A 12,738-nucleotide genomic window follows, 5' to 3' on the forward strand; every position below is an offset into this window, starting at 1 on the left:
TGCTTTTGTTGAGTAGGTGCTCCTTGCTGTATAAACAGATGATTCAACCTTCACCTTGCATTATGAATATGAGCCTGCGCCTGACCAAGGCATCATCAATCATATGGGCACTTTGGTAGCCTGTTTTCGCTCATGCATTCTGCAAAAAGACATCTCTGCTAGCAAAGTAATAAATGCATGTATGCGAGCTGACTGGAGGGATGATTAACCAAAATCTCAGAGAGAGAGAGCTAGCAAGACATTTTGGGAGAAATTGTGTCGGTTAGGAACTTGGCGTTGGAAGGCAATTGGTGTCAGTAGCTCTTCTTTAAAACTCTGGGAAATTTACGTTATGCGTCAGTGCTTGTTTGTGAGCATTGCAAAAGAACCAGAAATATTTCAGAATATTTATTGCAGGCTGTTATTCAGAACGGCTAGTCTTTTTAAAAGTCATTACTTATTTAAAGCATAAGCGGCTGACATAAGCTCAGAAGTTATGTCAGTAGGGTGGCTGACATAAGTTCAGTTTTTGAAAGACACTCCCTGCCCTTAGGGATGCAAACATAAAAGGAGAAAGGGAGAGGATAATAAGAAATCCAGGCATCAATTCTTAATGTAACACAGTAGCTCTTACAATGGCTGTCTGCAATGGAAACAGCTGGTGGTCCCATTCCCCGTTTCTCCTGCTGCAGCATGATGGAATGACACTTAACATTTCCTACGAAATGTCACACTACAGGCAAATGGTCTTTGTTTCTCCTGTCACCTGAGATTCGGCTGAGCAGGGCTTGGGAGTCCTTTGAGTGGAAAGAATGCAAAACCAACAAGGTGACCTTCCTTGCTTTCACCCTCCATCCCCTTCCCTAGCTATGCAGGGTTGTGGTTTATTGCAAACAGAATTAATATTTGGAAGAAGAAGTGAAGCTTTTACCTGGCTTCTTTCACTGCTTATGCCAACACAGAGAACTACAGAACAGCAGACTCGCTGTCATGCATTCACAACTTCCTACAAGTTTGTAGTGTTTGTTGTTCATAGCACACAGGAAGGAAAGTCAGAAGGTTTTTGACATTGTTGTCTCTGGAGAGATGCTGGCTATAAAACTGATCAGGACGGTTTGGACCAGTTAATACTTGGAAATACCTTGCCTGTTTGGCAACAGGCAACAATAATAAAGATGCAAAGATATTCTTGCTAATCAGTCCTGCTAACTAAACTAAACTCTTCTATTCTATTCTATTATATTCTATTCTATTCTATTCTATTCTATTCTATTCCTAAGTTAAGTTTGCAAAAATTGTATACCATGGAAACTTCAGTATAGGTGCCAATATACCTCACAGTGGTTTACAACAATATGAAAACATAAGGCGATAAAATCATAAAGAGTTACAAACAAGTTAAAAGCTGATCTACTGATTTCAGACATATTTTGTATTCAGTCTATGGATGTAATTTCATTGTTGATTTTTTGTTGTTCATTACTAAAAATCTTTTTATTAATGTTAGGGGTATAGAGATTTTTGCTGCTGCTGCTGCTACAACTATTTAAGTCCAGACTTTCTCACTACTTAATTTCACTATTATACTGATGTGTAACTAACTAGTAAATAGTAATGACATTAATGTAATGTAATGAATGCCAATTGTGATTACATTCAGTAACAATTTCGTAAGTAAGAAAATTGACAACTGTTACATGTTTCCCATTTACGGAGAAGAGAAGCCGGAAGAAAATCTGTTTGTTGTTGCTTAAATTAGATAATAAAGGTCAATAAGTTTCTTTACTTGGAAATCTCACCTGCAAACTGCTGCCAGTTTGCTAGTCTACCACATCCTGCTTTGTATGAGCAGCTTGGTTCAGAAAGACATGCCTCTCGGAAAGATGTTGTCAGGGTTTCTGGGAGAGAGGAGGAGATGACAGAGGAGACGGAGAGCGAGTGGGAGGAGGGGCAGAAGGATGAGGAAGAAGATGACGGAATTCTGAGGGAATCCACGAGTCTGAGCAGCGAGTCAGAGGATTCTCAAAAGGGGGTTACCTTAATCAAGCAAAAGGGAGGAGAAGGGAGAAGCGGAGAGGAGCCCAGTGGAAGACAGACGCAGCAAGAGGCGTCTCAGCCGGAACGGAGTAAAGGGGGTGGAGTCGTCAGCCTCTCGGAGGGAGCAGGATTAGGAGAGAACAGAGAAAGGGGGTTGGAGCAAGGTGTTCAGCCGGAAAGGGTGGAGAGCAGAACAAGGGGTGGTGTAGCGGTCGAAAGAAAGGTCAGCAGCAACGTACGCGCGCCAAGTTCAAACGTAGAGGCGCGCGGAAGTGGAGAGAGCTCAGGGGAGGAGCCCGGCCCTAAAGCCAGAAGGAGGGGGGAAGAGGCGGCAGAGGATTCAGCCTCAGGCGAGTCACGGAGAGAGGGAACCCAGGGGGGCAGGAAGACCCTGCGGAAAAGAAAGGAGAGGAAGAGGTGGTCTAGAGCCAGGCTATTAAGTTGGTGTGGAAGAGGGGAGGAGTCAGAGGGGACTTCAGCGGTCTAACGTGACAGACGTACGGCCACGATGCTGAACTGTACGAGAAGCAGAAATCTTCAATAAACTTTTCCTGTAAATAAACTGCAACGGAGTGAGGTCTCTTGTGAGCTGGGACCCGTCCTGGGTGGCCGTGACAGTAAGTCCCCTCTCAGAAAGCAAAAAATTTTTTTTGCGAAGCTCACGAACGGGAGCAGCCATGAGCGCTGAGGAGCAGCTGGTTGCACTGCGGGATCGGGTTACCGCTCTCACATCGGCAGTCATTGCTTCGCAGAAGAAGAATGACGACTTGGAGAAGACGTGCCGGGATTTGCAGGCAAGGTGGGAACACGCGGACAGGGCGGGGGCCCCAGGTTCCAGAGCGGAGGGCATTGCGCTTGGACGGAGGGGGGGGTGCCCTGGTTCCGCATTTTAATGGCAACTTGCAAGACTATCCCAATTTCAGAGCGGACGTCGTATATGCACTGCATTTACTCCGTCACGATTTTAAAGATGAGGAGGAGAAAGTGGGGTTCATTGTTTCGCACCTGCATGGGGAGGCCAGGGCTTGGCTACGCAATCTGTGGCGCGAAGATGGACCGGCCCGTCGCAATTCAACTGCGTTCATCAAAGCGATGGATTCTTGTTTTCAATCCTCTGTGGATGTGGACATTGCGCGCCGTCAAATGCACGGGCTGAGGCAGGGGAAAGCGACTGTGCGCCAATACCACTCTAAATTTTTTGCATTGCTCACCGCCTTAGATTGGCCAAAGGACAGTAAGCCGGTCAGAGATCTTTTTTGGGAGGGATTGAGCCCCCCCATCAAGGATGAGATCGCTAGGGGGGACAGACCCCAGACCCTAGAAGACGTGGTGCAACGGGCTTTAGCTATTGGAATTCGACATGAGGGACGTCCGTGGCACGAGGAGGACGGGCCCCAAGCGCGTGCGCAAGCGAGGACTCTCCCTTTTGTGCACAGGGATTTCAGCCGTGCGCACCCCTCGCCAATGGGGAAGGACAGCGAGGAGCAGATGGAGATTGGTGGTGCTAGGGCTCAGAAGCCATCCCAGAGCCCTGTCCCTGGTGCAGCCAAAGCGAAGCCTCCTAGAGGAACCAGGAAGTGTTACATCTGTGACAGTGCGCACCATATGGCGAAAGAGTGCCCCCAGAGGCTCCAGAAGCACACTGCAGCACTGGCAACTGTAACAGCAGAGGTGCAACCAGGGGAGCAGCTTCAGGGAAACGACAGTGCCTGGCTGGAAGCAGAGCTACTGGGGCTCAGCCAGGCGGATCTGTAGACAAGCCCCCAGCATCACTGCAGAGCGTGGACCCTTTGCCTCCCAGACCGGCAGTTCTGCTCACAGCAACACTCCAGTTGCCTGATGGGAGACTCCTCGAGGTTCCAATAACGATCGATTCGGGAAGCAACGCAGACTTCGTGGGACTGCAGTTCGTTAAGCAGCACAACATGGCGCTCCTGCCTGCAACGACGCCTCTAAACGTGGTCACGGTAGACGGCAGGAAGTTGCTGGGGGGGCAAGTGGTGCAGCAAACCCCTCCCATGATGATGCAGATTGGCAACCATCGAGAACTTATTAGTTTCAATGTCACCCACTTATCGGACACACCCATCGTGTTAGGCATGAGTTGGCTGGAGAGGCACAGTCCCGCGGTTGCGTGGTACCAGCGGCAGATCACCTTTTGTTCATCGTATTGTGCTCAGCATTGCTTTCAGACCGATCAGGGAGGAGAAGCCGAGCAGCAGTTGCATCTGGGTATGGTGCAAACAGTGCCTCACAAGTACCAGGACTTCTTGGAGGTTTTCTGTGAGAAGGAAGCTGACAAGTTGCCGCCTCACAGACCTTACGACTGCGCGATTGATTTAGTGCCAGGGGCGCAACTGCCTGCTGCCAAGCTGTACTCCATGTCGGAAGACGAGATGCAAGAGCTTCGGGAGTTCATAGACCATAACCTCAAGCGAGGTTTCATCCAGGAATCTAAAGCAGCGGGTGGCAGCCCTGTGTTCTTTGTGAAGAAGAAAAACACGCCCCAAAAAAGGCTTATAGTGGATTACAGGTTCATAAACAGCTTGACTAAGCCCAAAGCTTTCCCCATGCCCAAGATTGACGACCTTTTAGCGACCGTCAGGAGGGGCAAGATTTTCACCAAGCTGGACCTACGTGGAGCTTACAATCTCATCCGCATCCGGAAAGGAGATGAGTGGAAGACCGCCATGTTCACCCCTCTGGGCACATACGAATACAGAGTCATGCCTTTCGGTCTCCAAAATGGCAGCCACGTTTTTCAAGCATTTATGCACCACGTGCTAGCAGGTCTCCTCTACAAGAAGTGTGTCTGCTTTCTCGACGATATCCTGATTTTCTCGGAATCGCCGGAGGATCACGATAAGGACGTGAGGGAGGTCCTGCAGAGGCTGAAGGACCACAGGCTGTACGCCAAGTTGGAAAAATGCCAGTTTGATGTCAGAGAGGTTGATTTCCTTGGCTACAAGTTGTCCGACGAGGGACTGGCCATGGACAGGGCTAAGGTTCAAGCGCTGTTGGACTGGAAAAGCCCTCGAAATCGGAAAGAGGTCCAGAGGTTCATCGGCTTTGCCAATTTTTACCGCAAGTTTATTAAAGGTTTTGCGAACGCGACGGCGGCTATCACTGACACCCTCAGTTCCAAGAAGAAGAAGTTCGTCTGGACCGAACAAGCGGAGCGGTCCTTCCGGACGCTTAAAGGTCTTTTCGCCTCCGAAGAGCAGCTGCTCCACGTGAATCCCGGCAGACCCATGCGGGTAGAGACCGATGCGTCAGACAGAGCGGTTGGGGCCGTTCTTTTGCAAGAGGATTCACAAGGCAACTGGAGACCGGGTGCGTTCTACTCCCGGAAGCTCAGCAAGACGGAGCGCAATTATACCATATGGGACAGGGAGTTGTTGGCCATTCATGCAGCTTTCAAAGCGTGGCGACACTTCTTAATAGGAGCCAAGCACACGGTGCAAGTCCGCACGGATCACAAGAACTTAGAGTATTGGCGGACGGCTAAGTTACAGACCCAGCGACACATGCGCTGGGCGGAGTTCTTTGCGGATTTCGACTTCAAAATAGAATACATCCCAGGAGACTCCAATGTTATTGCAGACGCGCTGTCCCGAAAGCCGCAATACTTGGAGGAAGCAGCTCCAATCGCAGCAAAGCACATTTTCGCACCGCAGGCGTGGACGTGCGCTACCATCGCAGTCGACCTGGACGCGGTGCGACGCGCGTTGCAAAGGGATCAGTTTGCACAGTCCAAGATGGAGGAGCTACGCGGAGGGTCGCGAGACAACGATGAGTTCCAATTGCAAGATGGACTTTTGACTCGTAAGGGTGCCCTTTACGTGCCCACCGACGATCTTCGAGCCAAGGTTCTGCAACAATTGCATGACGCCCCTAGTGCAGGCCATTTCGGCAAAGAGAAGACGATGGAGTTGGTGGCTAGAGACTTTTGGTGGCCCCAGATGAGAGGAGAGGTGGCGGACTACGTCGCCAGGTGTGATATCTGCCAGAGGTCCAAACCAGTGCACCAGAAGCAGGCGGGATTGCTAGAACCGCTGGAGACACCGCAGCAACCGTGGGAGAGGGTAGCGTTGGACTTTGTTACGGACCTGCCCAGCTCCAGAGGTAAGACGGCGGTGTTAGTGGTGGTGGACTTGTTCACCAAGATGGCGCATTTCATCCCTTGTGCCAAGGTGGCGACGGCAGAACAGACCGCAAAGCTCTTCATCGATCACGTCTTCAGAGTGCATGGACTTCCGCAGTCCGTCTTGTCCGACAGGGGGCGCCAGTTTGTTTCCACTTTCTGGCGAAAGCTTCTGGGCATCTTGCACGTCAAAATCAACCTGACATCGGCGAGACATCCACAAACCAACGGTCAAGCGGAGAGGGTCAACGCGATCATGCAGCAGTACCTGCGGTGCTACGCCAACCAGCGACCTGCGGCGTGGGTGGACTATCTGCCGATGGCTGAATTCGCCTACAACAACACGAAACACGCATCCACCGGGGTGACGCCTTTCTTCGCGAACAATGGCCGTCATCCCAGAACCTTCCCGAGATTTGCGGCACCAGGAGGGGGGGGGCCTCAAGATGCCGACCAGTTTGCAGCGGAGTTGCAAGAGGTGCACGAGGAGCTGCGGAGACATTTGGAGCTGGCAAAACAGGCGTATAAGGTGCAGGCCGATAAGCACAGGAGGGCGGGAGAGGACATCCAGATTGGGGACTGGGTGTGGTTAGCAGCCCACGCGATGCCGGCCAGGTCATTGGCCAAGAAGAAGTTAGGACACAGGCAGCTAGGGCCATATCAAGTTGAGGCTAAGATCAATCCGGTGGCTTTTCGTCTAGCCCTTCCGGAGGGTTCCAGGGTGCACCCGGTCTTTCATAGGTCGGTGCTCACTCCCTACAAAACCCCACACAGGTTTCAAGAGTCAGGAGCACTCCCAGAGCCACGTAGGAGGGCGCCTGAGGGGGGGGAATCGCCAAGACCAGAACCTCTTAACGAGGTCACAGAGATACTGGACTCGAGATGGGGGGAGGAGGGAGTTGAATATTTTCTAGCCAGGGAAGGCACTCCGGCCTCTGCCAATAGCTGGGTGCCGGGTTACGCGTTGGACGAACCCCTGTTGAAGGAGGAGTTCCATGCACTTTTTCCGCACAAGCCCATGCCCGAGGAGTATTTTGATGATTGGCTTTTCACGCCCACTTTGTCAGACAGCACGTTCGAGGGTTTCTCCTCACCCGAGGGCCATACGCCCGAAACAAGCCCGACCAGGGATCCGAGACTGGGGGGGGAGGAGACAGGCCCTTGTTGGTGGGTGGATCAGCCAAGGGAGGCATGGAGTCAGAGATGGATGGTAGGTCCTTGGCAGGCAGCGCCAGGAGAAGCAGTGATGGAGGAAGAGACTGTGAGGTCTGTGGGTGGGGAACCCGAGTTCGAACACACATATACGGAGATGACAGAGGAGAACGTTGAAGTGGACAACTTGTATCCTGAACCGACCCCGGAAGAACCACGTTTTCCTCAACCTGCACCCGGCGAGCGGGAGGGGGGAAGGGGGGGCTTCGAGGGGGGGATGGATGTCAGGGTTTCTGGGAGAGAGGAGGAGATGACAGAGGAGACGGAGAGCGAGTGGGAGGAGGGGCAGAAGGATGAGGAAGAAGATGACGGAATTCTGAGGGAATCCACGAGTCTGAGCAGCGAGTCAGAGGATTCTCAAAAGGGGGTTACCTTAATCAAGCAAAAGGGAGGAGAAGGGAGAAGCGGAGAGGAGCCCAGTGGAAGACAGACGCAGCAAGAGGCGTCTCAGCCGGAACGGAGTAAAGGGGGTGGAGTCGTCAGCCTCTCGGAGGGAGCAGGATTAGGAGAGAACAGAGAAAGGGGGTTGGAGCAAGGTGTTCAGCCGGAAAGGGTGGAGAGCAGAACAAGGGGTGGTGTAGCGGTCGAAAGAAAGGTCAGCAGCAACGTACGCGCGCCAAGTTCAAACGTAGAGGCGCGCGGAAGTGGAGAGAGCTCAGGGGAGGAGCCCGGCCCTAAAGCCAGAAGGAGGGGGGAAGAGGCGGCAGAGGATTCAGCCTCAGGCGAGTCACGGAGAGAGGGAACCCAGGGGGGCAGGAAGACCCTGCGGAAAAGAAAGGAGAGGAAGAGGTGGTCTAGAGCCAGGCTATTAAGTTGGTGTGGAAGAGGGGAGGAGTCAGAGGGGACTTCAGCGGTCTAACGTGACAGACGTACGGCCACGATGCTGAACTGTACGAGAAGCAGAAATCTTCAATAAACTTTTCCTGTAAATAAACTGCAACGGAGTGAGGTCTCTTGTGAGCTGGGACCCGTCCTGGGTGGCCGTGACAGATGTGCTGCAAGAATCTTACTTCCCTTTTCCGTGTGTACCTGAAGATAGAACAGTTGCTTCAGAAAACTGCACAATAACATAATGACTTGTATGTGTAAGCTGACTGGTCTTTAGAAGACTGGTCATTTCATTTCATTTCATGAATGAATGAATGAGCTTGGCCAGAACCTGAACAGCACTTGGTTCTGCAGGACCGGATGTGGCGAAGTAGATTGGCCAAAAAGCTGGCTATGGCTCATGGAGAAAGTGACGGGCTTGCGTGATTCATTGACTTCTAATTCAGAAGCCAACAAAAGGATAATTCTTAAAATCCATTCCGTGCTGGTGATCTGAAGGCAATGCTGAGAAATAAACGTCCATAAGTGGGGTGGGGTGGGGGAATCAGGTAACTGGGACAGTTGCTTGCAGTTGGCCTGGTTCACTGAGGCTTCTGTACCTGCAGCAAAAGGTTTGTAATCTGCAGCGACTTAACCTCCTCAATGGAAGATTCTTTAAACTGCAGGCGACGTGTTTTTCATGTAATTGACAAAATGCAAATACTGGTGTGTCTCTGGTTGTTCAATTCCTATAGATCAGGAAGCTCTACAGTGTTTGAATGGCAAATCATGATTAAAACGATGGGAGCTTGTTATGCAAAACGCTGCCCTGCAAGGCCAAAGAGCAGCATTCTTGGTGAAGGAATCAACAAATTAATCCTACATCCACACCATATATTTACAGCACATGGCTTTCAGTGAGAAATCTTGGTGACTGTAGTTTACCTAACAAGCTGCAGTTCCCAGCATTATTTATGGGAGGCCCTGCACTTTTAAAGTATAGTAAGGATGGCATTCATGTCAGAGGTGAGGTGTTTGGTGCTTTCTTATTTGGTGGTGGTGGGGAGGCAATAAGGGGACACATGACGAAAGTGTATGGCATTATCCATGCTATGGAGAAATTGGGTAAGAGGGAAATGTCTCCCTCCCTTGTTGAGATGGGGGAGAAGTTATATTCCATTAACATTTAACAGAAAGCATGCCAAATTTACACTTGATGAAACAATAAAGGTAAAGGGACCCCTGACTGTTAGGTCCTGTCGCAGATGACTATGGGGTTGCGCTACTCATCTCGTTTTACTGGCCAAGGGAGCCGGTGTACAGCTTCCGGGTCACGTGGCCAGCATGACTAAGCCGCTTCTGGCGAACCACAGCAATGCACAGAAACGCCGTTTACCTTCCTGCTGGAGCTGTACCTATTTATCTACTTGCACTTCGTGCTTTCAAACTGCTAGGTTGGCAGAAGAAGGGACCGAGCAACGGGAGCTCACCCCGTTATGGAGATTCGAACCGCCGACCTTCTGATCAGCAAGCCCTAGACTCTGTGGTTTAAATGCTCAGGGGTCCCTTTACCTTTTACCTAACACTTCTTAGTACCCTTAATGAACTACAACTACCAGCATTCTTTGGGGGAAGCCGTGACTTTTTAAGGTGGTATCACAGTGCTTTAAATGCATGGTGTGCATGTGGTCTTAGAATCTTCCCCACAAGTGGGAGTCCTGAACACCCAAAAGTGAATGGAACCACCACTTGGACTGGTGCATGCTCCCCTGAACCCATTACAATTTCCCCTCCGACATGTTCAGCAGTAGCGATTCACCATGAATATTTTACTGGAGGTCTTCCAACCAGTCATTGTCTGGGAAACAACCCTGGCACTGTAGAAGCTCTGTTGATGCCTCTTCCTGCAATCTGTTCTTCTGTTTTTTCCCCCTCAGCCTAAAGGTTTCTTCTGCACAGAGTTTTCCCCTCCTCTGCTTGGAAAAACAAGTGGTATCTGTGGGCAGCCTTCCGTTGCAGCTGAACTTGAAATGCCCTGCCACAAATGAATGTTATTGCTTTCCCACCATGCGACACTATAAAGCCACTGTGAAGAACACTGCTGAGGTCGGGCAAAAGTCTTCATTAATTTGTGTCCTCCCTCCACAGCAATCCATTGCTTTATTAAAACAACACAGGAGTGGGACAGTTTCTGTCCCAAAACTCAATGTCAGAAACTTTCTCTTGTTTATCTTCAGCACCCAAGCTGAGAAGACCATTACGGCTGTGCACAGATTAATGAGATTTTAGTTGACTGATCTGTATTTATTTATTACATTTAAATAAATGTGGATGTACCCCCAAACCTCAACATGCGTATATTTTCTATACTGGAGGACGTGCTTATAGTGAAGGACATACATTTTAACAAATAATGGCGGCTGCTTGTTGTTAGAATGGAAGACTGGTTTCAAAGTGAGTGCAGCTCTTTTGGTGACAGGAATTCGTGTTTCTAGTATATAACTGAGGTCTAATAGATGTTATTATAAAATAGACCTTAATCTCCTTACCTGGTTGCAGAAGTGACTGAGGCAACAATTTCTTCTCTCCCTCCTAGCTGCCTGGGTTGCTGTTAGAGCATAGAAGTTCTGCCTTATTGGCCTTAAGATGGCAGATGAATCCTTATAATTTCAATCTGATGTTTAACTGAGTCTGGTTTTAAGCTGGGGTGGGGGTTGTTTTGTTCTCTGTCTCTTAATGCTGTTCTTGTTGTTTCTTTTATGCTGTATTTGGTAGTACCTGTTCTGTTTCACTTTTGGATTTTATTGTCCTTCAGTGTAAACTTCTCAGAGAGCTTTGCTATGGGACGTTATGGGGATTTAAACAATGAAACAGTGATGACTATCTTCTCATTAGGGGGGAAAAATGACCACAATCTAATGCAGAGTTAAGTGCTCTTAAGCCTCTTGATGGCAACGTGCTTAAGTGAGCTTCACTTTTTGTTGGATTGTGGCCACCATTGTCTTGCAGACATAAACAGCAATGTTGCAATGGAAGAGATTGCAATTATATCTGGAGTAACCAACTCTGTTGCAATGGTATAAATATGTCTGGAGTTACCAATTTACATGTTCGTTTGTTTTTACAGATACCAGAAATGTCACTATTTTCATTTTTGCTGTTTGCTAAGCGAATACACTTGCAGTTCCATCCAGTAAGGTACTTTCCCTTTCTGGGATATGAATACCAAAGAAATAGCCATTAAATGTTTAAGAGGTCTCTCATAAAAGATAGACACTCTAACACTTCTAAAAATATATGGCAGTTGACCTCAAGTGCATGCAAGTGAGCACATTTATACTGTGCGCTAGTAAACTCATTAAAATATTTTTCTCCTGTGACAAAAATACCAGATGTTCTGATATTTGAAGATGAAATATTTCTCATTTGGACAGGATTATGAAGCACCTAATGAAGTAAACAGAATATTTATATATATTATAGAGAGGCTGGATTTGTTTAACAAGGATATCAAAAATTTAATAAGCATTTAGAAGTTTAGAGTTGGAAAAGTTGCATTTCCGGCATTTCATGTGTTTCCCCATTTCTGCATTTCATGTGATATGTCACATGCTGTAAAAGCCACCTCTGGAAACCTAGTGGAATCCGGTGTATATCTAATGCTTAATTAATTGTTTCCTGAAAAAGAAATCTGTTTGTGGGAGTTCTGCATTGCAATTTCACGTGATGAAATTTGGGGCAGTATCCTGGTGTATAATTCTTTCCCACCATTTGAAATTTGAAGAGTCGCATGGCTATCTATTGACCAAAAAGGCACGGTTCCATAACACAACCAAGTATTTCAGTGTAAAATGAATGATAGAAATTGGGACAGAAACACTAGCATTATAACCAGGAAAACAAACACAATAAACCCACAACTGAGTGCAGCCCAAACATTAGCTGCATGTGCGAAGACAGCTTGCACATTTGTCCAGTGTAATGTAGAAACAAGCCTATTGTTATGAAGATTGTGAGGTGTCCTTCCTGCCCTCAGACATTCACCTGTTTTACATCTATGTTGCTTCCAGCAGAGTTCTATAAATAAGAACCTGGACAGAGGCTGAAGAGGTTTAGTTGAGAATACTTTCCTTGCTCACAGTGACATGCAGACTAATGTTCTTTTCTTCCAAAATCTGGAACCCAAGCATGAACAAAGGCATGGATCTGCTGTAGACGTTATATCAACTGGTTATAATGGCCTCTTCTGTGTCCAGGACAGCTGTCTACCAGCTCCATCTGGGACGCAGGCTGAAACCATACCTGCCCGCAGACTGTCTTGCCAGAGTGGTGCCTGCTCTAGTAGGACTACTGCAATGCGCTCTACATGGGGCTACCTTTGAAGGTGACCCGGAAACTACAACTAATCCAGGATGCGGCAGCTAGAGTGGTGACTGGGAGTGGCTGCTGAGACCATATAACACCAGTCCTGAAAGACCTACACTGCCTCCCAGTACGTCTCCGAGCAGAATTCAAAGTGTTGGTGCTGACCTTTAAAACCCTAAATGGCCTCGGCCTAG

This window comes from Podarcis melisellensis (assembly GCF_964234715.1).
Source record: "Podarcis melisellensis genome assembly, chromosome: 11".
Classification (NCBI taxonomy): domain Eukaryota; kingdom Metazoa; phylum Chordata; class Lepidosauria; order Squamata; family Lacertidae; genus Podarcis; species Podarcis melisellensis.